The sequence below is a fragment of the Anopheles merus genome, chromosome 2L (assembly GCF_017562075.2).
Source record: "Anopheles merus strain MAF chromosome 2L, AmerM5.1, whole genome shotgun sequence".
NCBI classification, from domain to species: domain Eukaryota; kingdom Metazoa; phylum Arthropoda; class Insecta; order Diptera; family Culicidae; genus Anopheles; species Anopheles merus.
The window spans coordinates 8,518,564-8,535,429 of NC_054083.1; the positions used below are offsets into that span (position 1 = coordinate 8,518,564).

Here is a 16,866-nt window from a genome sequence, read left to right on the forward strand (position 1 = left end):
TGCCCATTTTATTGATGAAAACGGACGGTTGTGTTCCTATCTACTGGAGTGTTCAGAATTACCAACTAACCATACAGGAAAAAATATAGCAGACTGGATCAAAAAAGTAATAGCTAAATACGAGATAGCTCATAAGATTAATGCAATAGTTACAGATAACGCAGCCAATGTTAAATTGGCAATTGAAATACTGGAAACCGTTAATATTCCTTGCTTTGCACATTTATTAAACTTAGTTGTTCAAAACTCTATTAAAAAAAGTATAGCAGAAACAATAGAAAAAGTTAAAACTATTGTCCAACATTTCAAAAAAAGTTCAGCTGCATCACAGAAACTAAAAGACATGCAGAAAACTCTAGGATTTCCCATTCAAAAATTGAAGCAAGACGTTAAAACACGTTGGAACTCAACATTTGAAATGCTTCGCAGAATATTAGAAACAAAAGATCCATTGCTGTCATGTATTGGAATGCTGCAATTTGAATCTAAGCTATCAGATCGAGATTGGAAAATAATTGAACAGGCAGTTGAATTGTTAGATTATTTTAATTCCGCTACAAACAATGTAAGTGCAGAAAAATCAGTGACATTATCGAAAACAGTAGTTTTGTCTAAGGTTTTGCTACGACATGTTGAAAAGATAAAAGAAAAAACAGGAATTTTGACGGAAATTCAAGATTTGGCCCGACATCTTAAAACAAATATTATAGAAAAACTACAACCTATTCTAAAAATTGACTTGGCAGCCAAAGCAGTTTTGCTTGATCCCAGGTACAAAGAACAGGGATTTATGAATGACACGAAGTTATATTCAGAAACGTATGAAAAGGTAGTTTTGGATGTTTTAAGCCTGCAAGAAAATAACGCTGAGATTGACATAGAAAATGTAGAAACAATCGAGGACGAATCAGAGAAAAGGTTATGGGGAGATTATGAACAGGAAACACGAAAAAGGCAAACGAATACAACGCCAAGAAATTTAGCAGTACGTGAAATAGACAGTTATTTAAAAGAGCCTTGCATAGAAAGGCGCCGAGATCCTATCATGTGGTGGAAAGAACACAAACTACACTTCCCAAATTTATACAAAATCATGGAAACTGTATTAAATGTACCAGCAAGCTCAGTTCCGTGTGAAAGAATATTTTCGAAGACTGGAGAAATTTGCACGGAAAAACGTAATAGGTTGTTGCCAAAGAAAATTGAGGAGCTGATATTTGTAGGGCATAATTATAAGAAGTTAAAAGAAAATTGAATCAGGGAAAAGAAAAGATGCTGTGTATATGAAATTTATTCAGTTGTAAAAAAAGAATAATATTGAAAAACTAAATGTTAACTGTGTGAAATAAATGGGGAAAAAAACACATGAAATAAATTGGTGGGTAATACTAATACATCTGAATCAAAACTAAAATTGTTTTACTAGCTCAACTGATGATTGTTACCACTAAAATTGAAGTTGAAAACTCACATCCAACCCCCCCCCCCCCCCCCCCCCGGTCGTCATTGTCAGTTTGTGCTCTTAGTTATGGTTAGGTTCTTTCACACCCCAGGTTCGCGTTCCGTTCCTTTTTCAAAATGAACTAGTTCCGTTCCGTTCATTTTTTTTAAAGGAATTCCCAACACTAGTGGAGCTGGCGGATAATGGGTATCGATGGCTATAGGCGATAAGACGTGTTGAGGCCCCCTGTAAATGGTAGATGGCGTTTTAAGAGGAGGGAGGGGGTATTGGCACTGAGATTGCTGTAGGGAGATTGAAAAAGAGGAAAGAACTCCGTTGGAGCCAAAGCCTCTATAAAATATTCCAACTACAACAATGTAGGGAGATTGAACAGTAAACTTGAAATGCCGCCGGGGGACCCTATGATAATCAATCACAGGCTCTAAAATTTTGGTGGTGGAGAGGGAGGGGGGGGGGTTTGTGCGAATGATTCGCCAGCCTCGGGGCCCCAACGTCCATCCTTCCGGGGGCCCTTGTCGCTAGTACTCTATCCATACGGCATACTATAGACTAGCCATCTACGCAGCCCTTAAATCGGTGGAGCCCAGGCAACCGACTAGTCCCTTTACCGTTAGATCCACCACAGATAATGGCATCGCATCGGAAAGCCATCCTTGAGTCTACCTAAAATTCGAGAGAGAACAACTACAGGCGATAGTTTTACTTTAGGCGATGAATTTCGAACAAATGTTTCATGGAAATCTGTGTACTGAATCCTCTCGGCAGCGACAGTGAGACATCGTGAGCACTTGTACTCGTTACCATGTACTCACTACATTCACCTTTGGTACCGATCACCTTTGGTACCGATATCATGTATACATCAAAAACAAGTGTGTACCAATTTGGATTTTTTATTTTCAAATTGTGCCCCTTCGATTCCATCCACATCAGTAGCCAGGGAGCAAATGTCTTGCCCCAGGAGCAGTAACATCAAGCTGGTATATTCACTAAACCGCTCTTCTTTGCCTAGAAGAATTGCGCGTAGCTTCGACGAGTATCAGCTCAATTGAAACGGGAGGCCCGGTTATTAAACACAAATTATAAAGTTTTCGAAAACGGAATATTTGTAAAGCAGTTTGTGTTTCGCCAATTTTTATGTTTCCAACACACAACACAAACTCACTGCCAAGATGTGTGTTATGAAATACGAAAATAATTCCAAAACTGTCAAATTTGTTCCGTCAGCTTTTTGTCACGCCTATCTCAAATCTCAGATTGTTTGTTGTTGTTGTGTCGATCGGAATTGTTGCTGTGAAGTTTACCACACAATGTATAGGCCTCGCTACATTATTATTATTATTATTATTATTTATTTATTTATTAACGTTATCGGGCAATTGGCCTAAATAACAGATACAAATTCTTAATTAGTAAACAACTTAAACATAAATAACACTAGCCCTTCACAACTGACGAAGGTGAGAAACAGGGGTATGAAAATCTGCAGATGATTCAAGTCTATTGTAGCCGACACACATTTTAATTAAAGGATCGTTAGCGCCAAATGAAGAAGATCGAAATGGGATCCTGATTAAAGACCTGCTTCTAAGATCCTTAGTAGGTGCAGAAAAACTGATCAGATTTAAAATTTCAGGTGCATCAATAAGCCCATTTAATAATTTATGCATGAAAATACATTGAGCATTCTTTATCCTGTGTTCTAAAGTTTCGAGACCAAATAACTGACACCTGACATGGTGCGGGGAGCGTGGCATTTGGTTTGACCAAGGAAGACGATAAAACATAGCGCGTGTCGCCTTTTTCTGAACTTTTTCTATCATGTCTATATAGGTCACTTGGTTTGGACACCAAACAACGCAAGCAAATTCTAGTATAGGACGGACTAGGGCACAGTATAACGATTTAAGACAGAACATTAATCGAAATGTCAAAAAGTTTTCGGTCAAAAGGGGGGGCCAGGCGAAATCTTTACGTCAAAGATTTCAGCTCCGCGAGCTGAAATCTCATCCGAAATCTTTTTGACAGCAACCCGAAAACTCAAAATGAGCATTGTAGGTGTCAACAGGAAAAGGAAGAGCATTATCACAACAAAACAAAATAAAACAAAACAAGCATAAAGCCGGCATTGTAAAAGTACGGTATTAATTATCACTTATTTTCCGAGTTAATATTAAATAAACATTCATGTGTATATTATTTTAGCAGAACCAAACAAAAATTAAAAAAAAATGAATGTAAATCAGAACGGATCAGGACCGGGAACGGCGTCAGGACAGCGAACGAAATCGGTACAGCAATCGAGACCTGGACTAGGAACGATATCAGTACTGGAACCGATATCAGGACGGGTACCGGTATCTGTACTGGCACCGGTAGCAGGACGGGCACTGGCATCAGGACAGGCACCGGTATCAGGACGGGCTTCGGGAATAGGGCTGGCATTGGGATCAGGCCTGGCATCGAGAGCAGGACTGGCACCGGTATCAAGACTGGCACCGATTTCAGGACGGGCATCGCGATCAGGACGGGCACCAGTATCAGGACGGGTATCGGGATCAGGACGGGCACCGGTATCAGGACGGGCTTTTGGATCAGGCCTGGCATCGGGATCAGGACTGGCTTCGGGAGCAGGACTGGCTCCGGTATCAGGAATGGCACCGATTTCAGGACGGGCATCGGGAGCAGGACGGGCTTCAAGATCAGGCCTGGCATCGGGAGCAGGACTGGCTTCGGGATCAGGACGGGAACCGCGTAAATATATGCGAGAGGTGAGTATGGGTGTACTTAACTAACAACGGTTGAGTGACTATGTTGGATGAGGATAAAACTACATCGCTGCTCGTAGTACTGGTGCTTACATGGTTTAAGAATTTACCCCAGGTTAGCGCCACACTTATTTGATTCATACCAAATTGATCCTTAAACTTGAATACTTGTGTATACCTTTTTTAAGTGTAGTACCGCTGTCTCGAGATCAATCCATTACTATAAACTTGCTCGATAACTTAATAAAATTATAATAACAATTATAAATCTTAATGAATAGGGGAAGTGTGCTGTCATCCTGAGATTAATTCGTAACAAGTACGATGCTTGAAACAGCATTGATTACAATTTCCGTTATTTCTTTTACGCGAGTTTTGTAGATTCCAAAAAAGTAACTTGCCTCTCGTAAACTCTAGAAGTATTCCTCCATCCGAAATGCCTCCCTTTCCTCCTGCATCCGCGAACAGAAAATTGTAGTCAGCGTCCACTATTACTAGAAGCACAATACTAAAAAAGTTTTTGTAATTGTAGTAATCGGATCCACTGTGTGCAGGAGCGCGGATTTTGACATGCTTTCCGTCCATCGCACCAATGGCATGGAGGAAGTTCCAACGCTGCTCAAACCTTTGTGATACCTCCAGCCATTGTTGTTTAGTGGACGGTAGCTGAAAATAAAAAGGAACATTGAATTAGCGTACATTTAAATTAAGCCGAAAGCCTTTTTAAAATAAAGATAATAAACCTTAGACTATTTATTAGTAATAATAAATGTTAAATCTTAAAAAAGGCGCGGGAATATCGCATAATTTTAACTGTTTCATAACAAACAAAAAATAGCCTTCTTTTTTAGCCTAGCCTTTTTTTTATATAACTAGCTTAAGAGGCCCGGTTACAGGGCTACGCACGGAAACTCCAGGCTGCACAGACACAACTTGTGCATGCCCCCTCGTTCCTCGTGGAAATTGAAAGCCTCATGGCATTCCAAGGAAAGATTGCTGGAGAGCCTGGAAATGTGGGGTGTTCAGTCACAGTCAGGTGCGCATGGAACGTGGTGCATGAAGTGAAGCTCCACCTTCCAGCATGGAAGTTCAATTGATTGTCCGGTCGGTTACGTGATCGTTTTGGTTGCAGGCGCTGCATGAAACGAAAATGCAGTAAGGATAGCCAAGGAAGATGTACACATGTATTGTTTGTATTTTGCTGCCGTTTTGTTCTAGGTTCTGGTAGATGTATTGTTAGTGAATGGCCGGTTCAAACTGAAAGAATGGAATGGAAAATGAAACGAAAAATTAAATGTAAACACTATCGCAAGAAGAAATCTCAATGCAAGTTATGGAAAATAAGTAACTGTTTTTTTTTTACCGTGACGAAAACCTTCTTAAGACACCGATGCCTGGGTAGTGTGGAATTCATCATCCGCAACCACTCGAATCATGTGGTACGATCGATGCCTTACCCACTTAAACCCTCCTCGAACTGACTGGATCCAGGCCTGCATCGTCCTTGCAGTGAGTGCATGAAACGCTTTTAGGGAGCATGTAGAAAAAAGAAAAACCGAAAGAAACCATGTATTGGATGTGAGATAGTACAATTAATGTTAGGATATGTGGATTACCCTTTGCGCACCGTGTGATGGTTTGAGTCCGCGTGTGCTCCAAAATGCAACAATCGTCATTGCCCGACAGACAAAGAGAACGAAATTTTCAGGCGAGGGGTAGGTAGAAACACGCGGTGGGGGCCCGGCCCAAGATCGGATCCGAAGTCCGTTGTTTTGGGCTCGAAATTAAAAATGGCGGATGGAGCGCTACCACGGAGAGAATGCGCTCTCTTGCTTGCCTTTAAAATACACGAGGCGCTCTCGCTGTAAAGAACGCTCGCTCGCGCTGTTTCATCATACCCCTTCCTTCCCGTTTCTTTCGGTTTGCGCTGCGCTGAGCTGGTACCCCCCCGACAGACAAAGAGAACGAAATTTTCAGGCGAGGGGTAGGTAGAAACACGCGGTGGGGGTCCGGCCCAAGATCGGATCCGAAGTCCGTTGTTTTGGGCTCGAAATTAAAAATGGCGGATGGAGCGCTACCACGGAGAGAATGCGCTCTCTTGCTTGCCTTTAAAATACACGAGGCGCTCTCGCTGTAAAGAACGCTCGCTCGCGCTGTTTCATCATACCCCTTCCTTCCCGTTTCTTTCGGCTTGCGCTGCGCTGAGCTGGAACCCCCTCCCACTTGATTCCAGCGAATTGCACTGCGCTGGACTGACACCCCCTCCCGCTCGTTTCTTTAGTAGCACGCTGTGCGCTTCCCTTCATTCGGACTTGGTGCACCCGAATCAAAACAAAAACTTGAACACATTAATCTTGGTTTATATTTTATCACTTTTATTGCAAATACAGGGGCATTTTCGCACATAGCTTCACACAATCTTGCCACAAAATCACACACATTATTTATATTCAAAAAATCATCTTATTTAAAATAGCCTTCTAACTGCGTGGATCCCGTTGTTGGTATTCATTACAGCAAAAAAATTGAAATGAAGCAGCGCAAATCACACATTTAAGATAAATGATGAAAGATAAGCGCAGCTTCATTTCAATGTGCAAAACACTTAGCGAATCTTCGATCGCCCGGGACTTAGGCTAACACGCGCGCGGCCTTTCACGGCGAACGCTCGAGCTGAACTGGCGATTTCGTGTTGTGGCTAGAAAGGGAGCGCAAAGAAGAACACTCGCTGCACTAGTGCGAGTGAGACACCGATAGCCGCATGCCGCTGCGAGAAGTGGGTACGTAACTGGGTAAACAATTGTAGAAGTGGATCCCATACAAAACTTCCCCTTTTTGCGGACTGGAGACTGGGAAGCCTTGCGCGCTTAGGACGGTGGCAACCCTGATCGCATGCGATTTTATCGGACGAGATTTATATGGGATTTGACAGATAACGTCGGACGTGCGATTTTGTCGTCCGACGTTATCTGTCAAATTCCATAAAAATTTGACAGGCCGTCTGATAAAATCGCATGCGAAAAAGCGTTGCCACGGCCCTTAGTGTGTGCGACAATGTGCGTGTACACACTGTCGTCCCCCTGGACGTTGACCGGTGGCAGCGCAACTGCCACGGCAAGTCCAGGGATCGGCACGCACGGCTGCACACAACATAAATGTTTATAAAGGCCTTAGTAGACGGATGAAAATACTGTTATTTCTCGATTGGCATTTATCTGTCAAAATTAGATTTTGGCACAAAAATACCTCTCGTACGTGTAATAAGGCAGGAGAATGGTTCTGTCACCTTTCACATTAATTATTTAATTTATTGATTTTCCTCGCTTCATCCGAAACAATCGTTTGTTGTTTCTCATTTTTGTTGTTTTTATTCATCATTATAAAGAAATTTAATACACTCTATTGACATTGACAGCTAAAATCTACTCTCGAGCAAATCGGAATTAAGCATACCGAATTACGATTTTCCGACTGACATCTATCTGTCAAACCCTGTATGAAGGATAGATTCCAATCTCGAATGACAGTATTTTCCTCCGTCCCCTGTGCAAAGCGATCCAAAAATTGGAACCTCTCGCTCATGTAGTTCGTTTTTCTCTTTCCCTCCTACAGCGTTTTTGTCGAGCAGCACATCGAGCAATGCGTCCCTTGCGTTTCCTCTTCCCCTTCGCCTGAGCGCGCTGCCAAAGATGTGCATGTGTTGGTGTGTGTGGTGGCCATCATGTGTCAAACAATGTGCGCTTTCATTTTTTGTCTATTGTCGTCTCTTTCACACCTACGTATGCTCGATATGGAACGATTGCGGCGCCGATACGAAATGTAAACATTGCGGACTGCTCATCCAAGAGTGCTCCGGCGTTCATTAAATAATAATTTCATAAATTCGTGTGAAAATAGGATCAAGCCGTGTTAAAAGAATACATTTAATGTATCCCGACACTGTCCATAGTCATGCGCGTCAAATGGCACGGTTGGAACGCGAACATACTGCGACGCGAATGCGTTTTGCTGGGCAACCGGAACCGGACCCCGGGTAAGAGAACATTAAGCTGTGCGGTCTAAGGAAAAGTGTCCTGAATATGTTCATTTTTTGTATGTTTGAGATGACCGAGTCGATGATGCTGTGCCACTGGGTACGAAGCAAGTTTAGGCCCTTTGGAAGTGAACGATAAGTTACAATCATCATAAACTGTGGATTGCGAACCGCTTATTATGTTTGTGTACACATTTTTTACAGACGAATTTCTACCGATGAGTTCTAGTGTGGAGAACAGTGCGTAGACCAAGAGCAGCGACGAAGATGGTAAATTGTATTTATACGAAGCAACAACACAGCTTAAACCGGAATGCGTGATCGTTCCTGTGCACGCCCATTGCCAATGTAATGGACACCGAATCGACGGCAATCGTAGGGGTACAGCAGTTGTACCATGTAAGAATAGTATTTATAAGCGTCTTGTTGTTTGATAAAGTTCTTACCCTATGCATTGCTCTTGTTATAGCCACATTCGGCAATTGATATTACCACACTATAGGCAAGGAGAGATTTATACTGCATGTCTTCATGCGTGGTAAGCGCATGGCATGGGGAACCGCTTTTGCTGCGTGTGTTTGCAAGCGGTATCACATTCTTTGGCAAGTGACGAAGTCATAAAAAGTAGGTTATTAGTAATTAGTAATATTTGGGTACAATACATATTACTTAATACTTTTACTATTTATTTCATACAGGTATCTGATAGCGCGTTTGGAATCAGCTTAAGGTGCGCAATCTCAAGGGATAGTAATGAACAATTCATGTCTGTTAGGATGGTGCATATTGCGAGCCATAGACGAATGCACTGTTTCCGCTCCATATTCTACACCTTATATGCCCTATGATGCATATGTTGCTGCGTTATGGATCATGTAGCGAACCTCATGGCTGTACAAATAGTGATCTTGAGCGAAACGGTCTTAACAACCAGTGCATGCATATACATGCCTCACGGTGTATGCAATCTTTGCAAACAAGACTACTAACTCCAAAAAAAAAAAGTTTTTCTGTCTCATACTTACTCCTCTTAAAATAATGTTTTTTTTTTAAATATGAGCCCCACATAATACCAAGACAATTGCTACTTAATATGTTTTCGGATTATGAATGCAATTATAGAGCTTTTTAGATTTGAAGTTCGGTATATTTTTCATGAGTTCATGTTTTGTAATACTTCAATTCATTTTTCATACAGCTCACCAAACGGACACACCTCAACTAATACTACTAACAAACTATAATGCATTCTTCATAATTCAATTTAATCAAAACCTATACTACTATTTACAACTATGCTAACTATACTATACTAATTTAAAAATATGTATGGCAAGAAACTACATATCTACTATTTACAAATTCAAATCAAAGTTCAGATCTTCGTGAACTTCAAGACCTTCAAGATCTGCTATATTCAGGTGAGGTTCTTCGTTTTCGCCTTCTTCGTTCTCAGGAACGCGTGCTGCGGCGGTATTTTCCCGTTCTTGGCTGTCCACCAGCATGAACGTCTTAGAAAAAAGCAAGTCCCTTGCTTAGTTCAACCGTTTCATCGAATACAACGACTTCACCTCACATTTGAGCCACGACACACAGTGCCGCATATACTCCTTGTCAGCCAACTTCCGCTCCATGTTGTGGAGTTCGTCCTTCGATCTGATGGGTTGCAGCGTAAACTCGTCCGGCAAAGACTTCGCACACCCCGCCTTGTCGGCACACACCGCTGCTCTGATCCGGTTCACAACCACCTCCGTCGTCAATACTGTCTTACGGATGACGGGGATCTCCTTATTTAGAATTGCGCTGTGTGCCTGGAGGGTGTTTCCGATATCGTCAAACCTTCGTTTTACGTATGCAAATAGGTGCGCTTATTTGCTGCCGCACATCAGTCGAAGGATCGACACCAGGATAATCAGTGGCGGTGGCTGTGGCTCGGGGTGGAGTAGAGAGGGGATCTGCGCGATTGGAAGCCGTACCCAAATGAGTAGCGGTTGACCGGAGAGGACTAGCTGCCTTCGAACGTCGAAGAACCCCCGACCGGTTCTTGCTGGTGGATGGGACAGGTGATACAACATACTTCACGGACAGCAATTCAACACCAGCAATCAATCGACGAGCGGCATATAAGCAAAAAATAATGATCAATAAACATTTACCACAACTAAAACACGCCTTACTAACACGAATTAAATCACTCTGCGGAGGAAAATACATACGCTTCGATGGAGGCAGACAGACAGAATGAGGAGATGCAAGGATGGTGTGTACAGTGTTGGCGCCAAATAAAGGAATCGGTGGTGTGGGTGAAGAGAAATATGAGGGCAACGGTAAAAAACAAATACGTACGAGATACACACAACTGAGTGTAAATATATTTTTTGGCCGTTACATATTTTTCAATACATTTGCAAATTTTGATCTACCTACACAAATGCATTCCCGCGTATACGAATTGCCAGAAAGAGATAGATATATTTTTGCCCTCTCGGTCAGCACGCAGCCATGAGCTCGAAAAAGTGCACAGCCAGTGTCAAAAGTGCTGAAGTTTGACATCCAAATTTGAGTATAATTTGATCAAAATCCGATCCAAAAACCGAGCTCAAAAACTGCTCGATTTTGCGCAGCGGGTGGATTTTTAACATTTTGACACATCGACAAAGGCTTTGACACAGCTTTAACGAAAGAAAAAAAAATAACGAAACTTGTCTGTCACAAGAACGGTTTCAAAATGCATGCCTATTTTCCATTTGTCTTGACGCACTTGTCTTGTGTCATTTCCGTTTGTGTGTAATAATCGGGCCTATTTACAGTCGTCTCCTTGAATAGGCACCACTTGTACTCTGACTGTACTATCTGACTGTAAGTCAGATGGTGTAAGCTACTCTGTCGAAATGAATATCACAATAGTTATTTTCAATCGCACAGCTGTCAGAATCGGAATCTAGGCTATATCTTTATTAGGTACATGTAAATGTACAACTATCTTTCTATATTGCGTAGTTTATAATACGCAGGTTAGTTCTTCGAATGAAGTTTTAACACTGAACGGCAATAAATAAAAGCAATTTGAGCACTCGATCGTGGGCAGTAAACAAAAATCAAAATCAAGCAAATTCGTACAAATATTACCTAATGTTTACGCTTGCAAATCAATTTAAAAACAAACTGCTTCCTTAAAACCGCGGCAGTAATTCAACATAGTTAAAAATACTTAAAGTATTATCAAAAGAACGTGATTATCTTCGAAAATAGAAAGGTAAGTTAGTATTGAATCCGGGAATCGTGAGTATCCTTTTGTAAGGATTTGAAGATGAGTTTTAGGTATGTTACCACACGCTTTAGTTTCGTGTAGTAATGACGAAGAAGAGTTGCCAACATCTTTCAAGCGTAGAGCTACATCTCTGGAAGACAGAAAAAGAGTTGTTGCTGCTTATGAACGAGGCCAAACGGTGCCAAACATATGCGAGATGTTTGGTTTGAACCGGTTTACGGTCGGCGGTCTGAATTGGGGTGGGAGCGGCGGTTGAAGCGGTGGTGGCTCGAGCGGCAGTGGAAACGGTGGCCCGAGCGGCGGTGGGAGTGGCAGTCCGAGTTACGGTGGGAGCCCGCTGATGCAAAGGGGAAAGGTACAACGGTGCCCCGAACCTGATCGTATGCTGACTAGATCAAGACGTCGATGCAACTGGCTCGGTTGCTACGGGGCGTGCTCAGACAGCAGAGAGGCAGCCTGCGGTGGTCGCGAATTGAAATCCCATAATTTGCATGGCACCATCTTTTCCTGGCCGGAACAGAGCGCTGTGTAATTCCGCTTCCTTCTGGCGGGAGACTGTGTGAATGGGAACGGCATGGGAACCGCTACTTTGAGCTGGCAGAAATGGTTCCCCCAAGTCTCTCCGCTTCTACATCGCCATCAAGTCCTCCGTTGTGAGGGCCGTCGGACGCTTCGGTGGTTTGGTGGTTTTTGCTAGAAGAAATAAAAAAATTTAATTAGGATTGTACACGTTAATGGTAACCGCGGTCAAATGGTTTAAACCAGGTATGTCAAACTGGCGGCCCGCGAGAATATTTTGAAAAGTGCTGAAAGCACTGCAAACCAAAAATCTGTTATTACTATTTGCTGAAGTGCATTCAATTTTCCAGAGAAGAAGAATCATTGTGTCGCTATATTTTTCTAAATTAACATTAATGTTCTCATAACATCTAACAAACTTGGTAAAAGTAAGGCTCAGCCCTCTACGTTACATAGGAGAAGCGTTACATGCCTTGAAACATTCCCAAGCAACATTTTTATTCCAATTTTGTCATCCATGCGACCGACCAGAGTCTATTTTTCAAATAAAAAATACAGGCGTCCCCCGAGTTACGACCCCCTCAAGTTACGACGATTCGCAGATACGACGATTTTCATTTTGACAGTGAAAAGTTTTCATTGAGAAGAAATTGATGTATTTTTTTATTTTTTGGGCCTGTAACCGTTATGCACACATTTCCAAAGAATCCACAACTACCCTATCTTGAATATCTATATTGTGTACGGTTTTTAAAATATTATTATTACTTTATCGAACATTATTTAAAATAAAATATTCTTCTTCTTTTGGCTCAACAACCGTTGCCGGTCAAGGCCTGCCTGTACCACACTACTTGTGGGTTTGTCTTTCAGTGACTTATTGATCCCCCCATAGTAGGATAGTCAGTCCTACGTATGGCGGCACGGTCCATTGGGGCTTGAACCCATGACGAGCATGTTGTTAATTCGTACGAGTTGACGACTGCACTACGAGACCGGCTTAAAATATATATCGTATAATAAAATATACGATATCATAAATTCCAACTCTTCAACTTCGGTTATAAACTTTATATTCATGGATATTCGACATACGACTTTTTCGACTTACGTCTTGTTTTGGGACATTTTTCCGGTCCCAAATACAGTCGTATCTCGGGGGACACCTGTATTTAAAACTGCGATGAAAATAAAAGTTTCATGTTTTAAGATTAACCAATATCAAGGAAATTTAATTCTGAAATACAAGTATTATACAAAGTTTATGAAAAATAGTCAATAAAAGTTTTAAAAAACTCTTGAAGCTTTAAATTGGAGTACCATTTCCAGAAGTAGAAAATAAAACAATATGTAAAATATATTTAATTAGGTTAAATATATGACATGTATTTATTGTCTATGAAATCTACGTTTCGGGCCAATTAAAATCATAATTACATTTAGTTTAGAGGCACTATTATAAAGGCGATGAATTAGGATCATAAATAATTTTGCACATTGATTATAATTTTAAAATCATAGTTTTACACCAACAGTGGGCTTAGAAATGTATAAGCATTTTAATTTTTTAATCGTTTTAAAACTAATTATTAAATTAAATAACATTAATGAATATCAAATATAGTACGGTAATAGTCATATAATTTTTTTTTAATGAATTACCAATGAATCTAAACCTTATGAATGATTGCTGAACATTCATATAGTTTCGATTATTAGACATTCTTATCTACTGTCGACTCTCTCTTATTTGAGAGGCGATGGGACTGTCGAATAAGAGGGGGTTTCAAATTACAGAGGTTGAAAGTGAATGAAAGGTCCATACAAACTAGAAAGAAACATAGCATTTAGTATGCGACCTTAACTGTTGCTATAGGAAACTGCGAACAGAATCGCCAATTAGAGCATACATCTTTCAATAACCATGGCAACACCATACACAAATAAAAGGGATACAGATTTCAGAGTTTTTCCAAATTAGAGGGACAAAAATGTACTGGAAATGAAGGGACTGTGGAAAATGTTCAAATAAGAGAGGTTTCTCAAATTAGAGAGGTGTCAAATAAGAGAGGGTTCACTGTATCAATTTGCTTATCTACGACGGTTAAAACAGGCGTTCAAAAAATGTGCTTGGGTTTCTGGTAAACTGGCGTTACGCGTAACGCTAGCGTAACGTAGAGGTCTGAGCCTTACTTTTACCACAAACTTATTCTACACAAACGTACAGAGCAACCGAGACCTTTAAGAAACATTAAATCGAAGGCAAACTCATTCATTTTATGTTTATTTATTTATTTATTTATTTATTTATTACGATACAAATATCTGCCTCAGAGGGCTAAATATAGGGAAACTTACTGACTAAAACTTAAAATTAATGATAACAAACAAATACTTAAATCTAACCAGACAAACATATACTAGACAGCAAGCAATTTGTAACACAGCCAACACAAGTAAAATGAAAGAATTAGGATGGGGAAACAAAAAGGGAGTCAAAGAACTGAAGGAAGAGGGGGCGAAGGGATTGAGGGGGAATATGAAAATCAAACACACCAGAGGCACTGTTTAAGCGCTGGAGGGATCGAAAAAACGGATCATTGGTGCCATACAGCGTTCTTCTCGACGGGATTTGAAGGAAATCGCGGCGTCGAAGAAAGCGAGCAGGCGCGTACAGCGGTATTCTGTTAAGAAGTGAAGGACAATCAATCTCGTTCCGAAGCAAACCACTGATAAGCAAAGCTTGAGAAGCAGAGCGACGATCATGCAGTGTCATCAATCCAAGCATACGGCATCGGACTACATAAGGGGGAAGAGAAGCACCCGATTGCCCTAAAAGACGCCTTATGGCAATACGGGTGAATCTGCGTTGAACACTTTCAACCCTTTCAATCCATATCGAGCTGACTGGGCACCACACAGTGCTAGCATATTCTAAAATAGGGCGGACTAAGCTACAGAAAAGGGCTTTAAGGCATATAGGGTCACACACATCATTTGCCATAGCACAAATCATTCCTAGTACACTATTGGCATGGTTAATGGTACGCTCAATATGATGATTGAATGAAAGCTTTGCATCAAGGTGAACCCCAAGATCACGAATGACATTAACACGATTTAATACAACAGAGTTTAGTGAATAATTATGAGACAACACATTTAAGCTCCGAGAGAAAGATATACAAGCACATTTATCGATACACAGGGAGAGAAAGTTAGCAGAACACCAAAAGGAGAAGGAGTCTAACAGACATTGAAGAGAGACACATGAATTAGAGTCAGTGATAGGACAAAATATTTTTAAATCATCTGCAAACATAAGGAAGGAATCGGATGGAAGAACAGAGCACACATCATTGACAAATAAAATAAAAAGTAAAGGACTCAAGACACTACCCTGGGGTACACCCGACGAACAATGAAACTCATAAGAAAAACCGTCATTCAATTTAACACAGCAAAAAAGATTCGATAGAAATGATTGTAGCCATTCAAGAAAGAAAGGAGAGAAGCCAAGTTTCTTGAATTTAGCAATGAGCAGAGAATGGGGGATTTTATCGAACGCAGCTTTGAAATCGGTATACACAGCATCAACCTGCATGCCAGAGTCCAGATTTAAGAGTGCTGAGGAAACAAATTCCATAAGATTAGTAGTGGTGGAGCGGCCAGCCATAAAGCCATGTTGATTTGGAATAATCCACGATTTCACCATTTCCATTAGAGGTAAACGAATAACAGATTCAAAAACTTTGCTGAACGCCGATAAAATAGATATGCCACGATAATTAGAGACGCAACCACGATCACCCTTTTTAAAAACTGGCCTTATCCATGCTTGTTTCCAAATATTCGGAAAAGTAGCCGTGTTACGATGTTTCGATTAAATTCTGAATATTAGCATAATTTTCACAGTCCGATTGCACATTATATACGGAAAAACAGATTTGCGTCAACTGTCAAGAAACGGAATAGGAATGAAAATAACAAAATACACACACTTGGAAACTTTGCAACAACTAGTGATGGATTATAATCATAATCATCCGACCATAAAAATCAGTTAATATCCAATATGTACGACTTTTCGAAAGCGTTTGTAGCCAAGATTAATTTATTTGCATCTCACATTCTACAAGACGAATTATTGTACTTTACAGCCTCCCCAAAATCAAAACCAAAATGAAATGATTATGCTTAAGATAAAAGGATTTACATTAAGGATTAAAATAAACGAAATGCCGAAGTCCTGCAATACATAGCTACTTAATAGGTTAGCTCACACAGTCCTTTCCTTAATTCGCGAATCATTGCCCTTCAAGTGTCAACAAAAATATTTGCCAATCTATTACGATTGGATTACTATTACAATTTTTCTCTTGAACTGTAAAAAAATTGCAGGCAAATATTTTTGTTCTTCATCCAGCGATGGATAGCTCGGATTGCTTATAAAAAATTCGTAACAGGCAGCTAGATTTCCCCTACCTCAGTGAAAAAGTGGGGTTGAGCGATATTTTCTAACAGAACTGTCGTTTGAGAACGCGACAAATGAAAAATATCCCATTTTAATAATAAGGATAAAAAAGATGCATGTGACTTAAAAGTATATTAGACTTTTTTTTTATAAAAAAGAGCACAATGAAAAATAACATCGCAAATTTTGAAATAAAAAACGATTTCAGATTTTAAGCTAGGAGTACAAAAAGTCAATTTGTTTAACAAGAATGATTTTAAACAGTATTTCATATAAATATTGAGGCATATTTTTAATTCTCAACTTTGCGGCCCGCAAATCATTGAAAATCTGTACTTG

General features: G+C 40.5%; 2 long non-coding RNA genes across 4 annotated transcripts in view; one reads left to right on the forward strand and one right to left on the reverse strand.

Annotated features, from left to right (window-relative positions):
• Positions 1-2,943: 2,943 nt before the first annotated feature.
• LOC121593935 overlaps positions 2,944-16,866 on the reverse strand; it is a 46,130-nt gene continuing 32,207 nt past the window's right edge. For 2 of the 3 annotated variants that reach the window (XR_006004871.1, XR_006004869.1), the window contains exons 3-4: positions 5,594-5,755; positions 2,944-5,487 (exon numbers count right to left, since the gene is read on the reverse strand). This is a non-coding gene — a long non-coding RNA (uncharacterized LOC121593935). Of the gene's footprint in view, positions 5,488-5,593; positions 5,756-10,085; positions 12,228-16,866 lie in introns of those variants that run through there. The other variant, XR_006004870.1, reaches the window with a different exon arrangement.
• On the forward strand, positions 8,301-9,361 carry LOC121593934. The gene is made up of 3 exons (XR_006004868.1): positions 8,301-8,662; positions 8,733-8,887; positions 8,962-9,361. It is a non-coding gene; the product is annotated as an uncharacterized LOC121593934 (long non-coding RNA).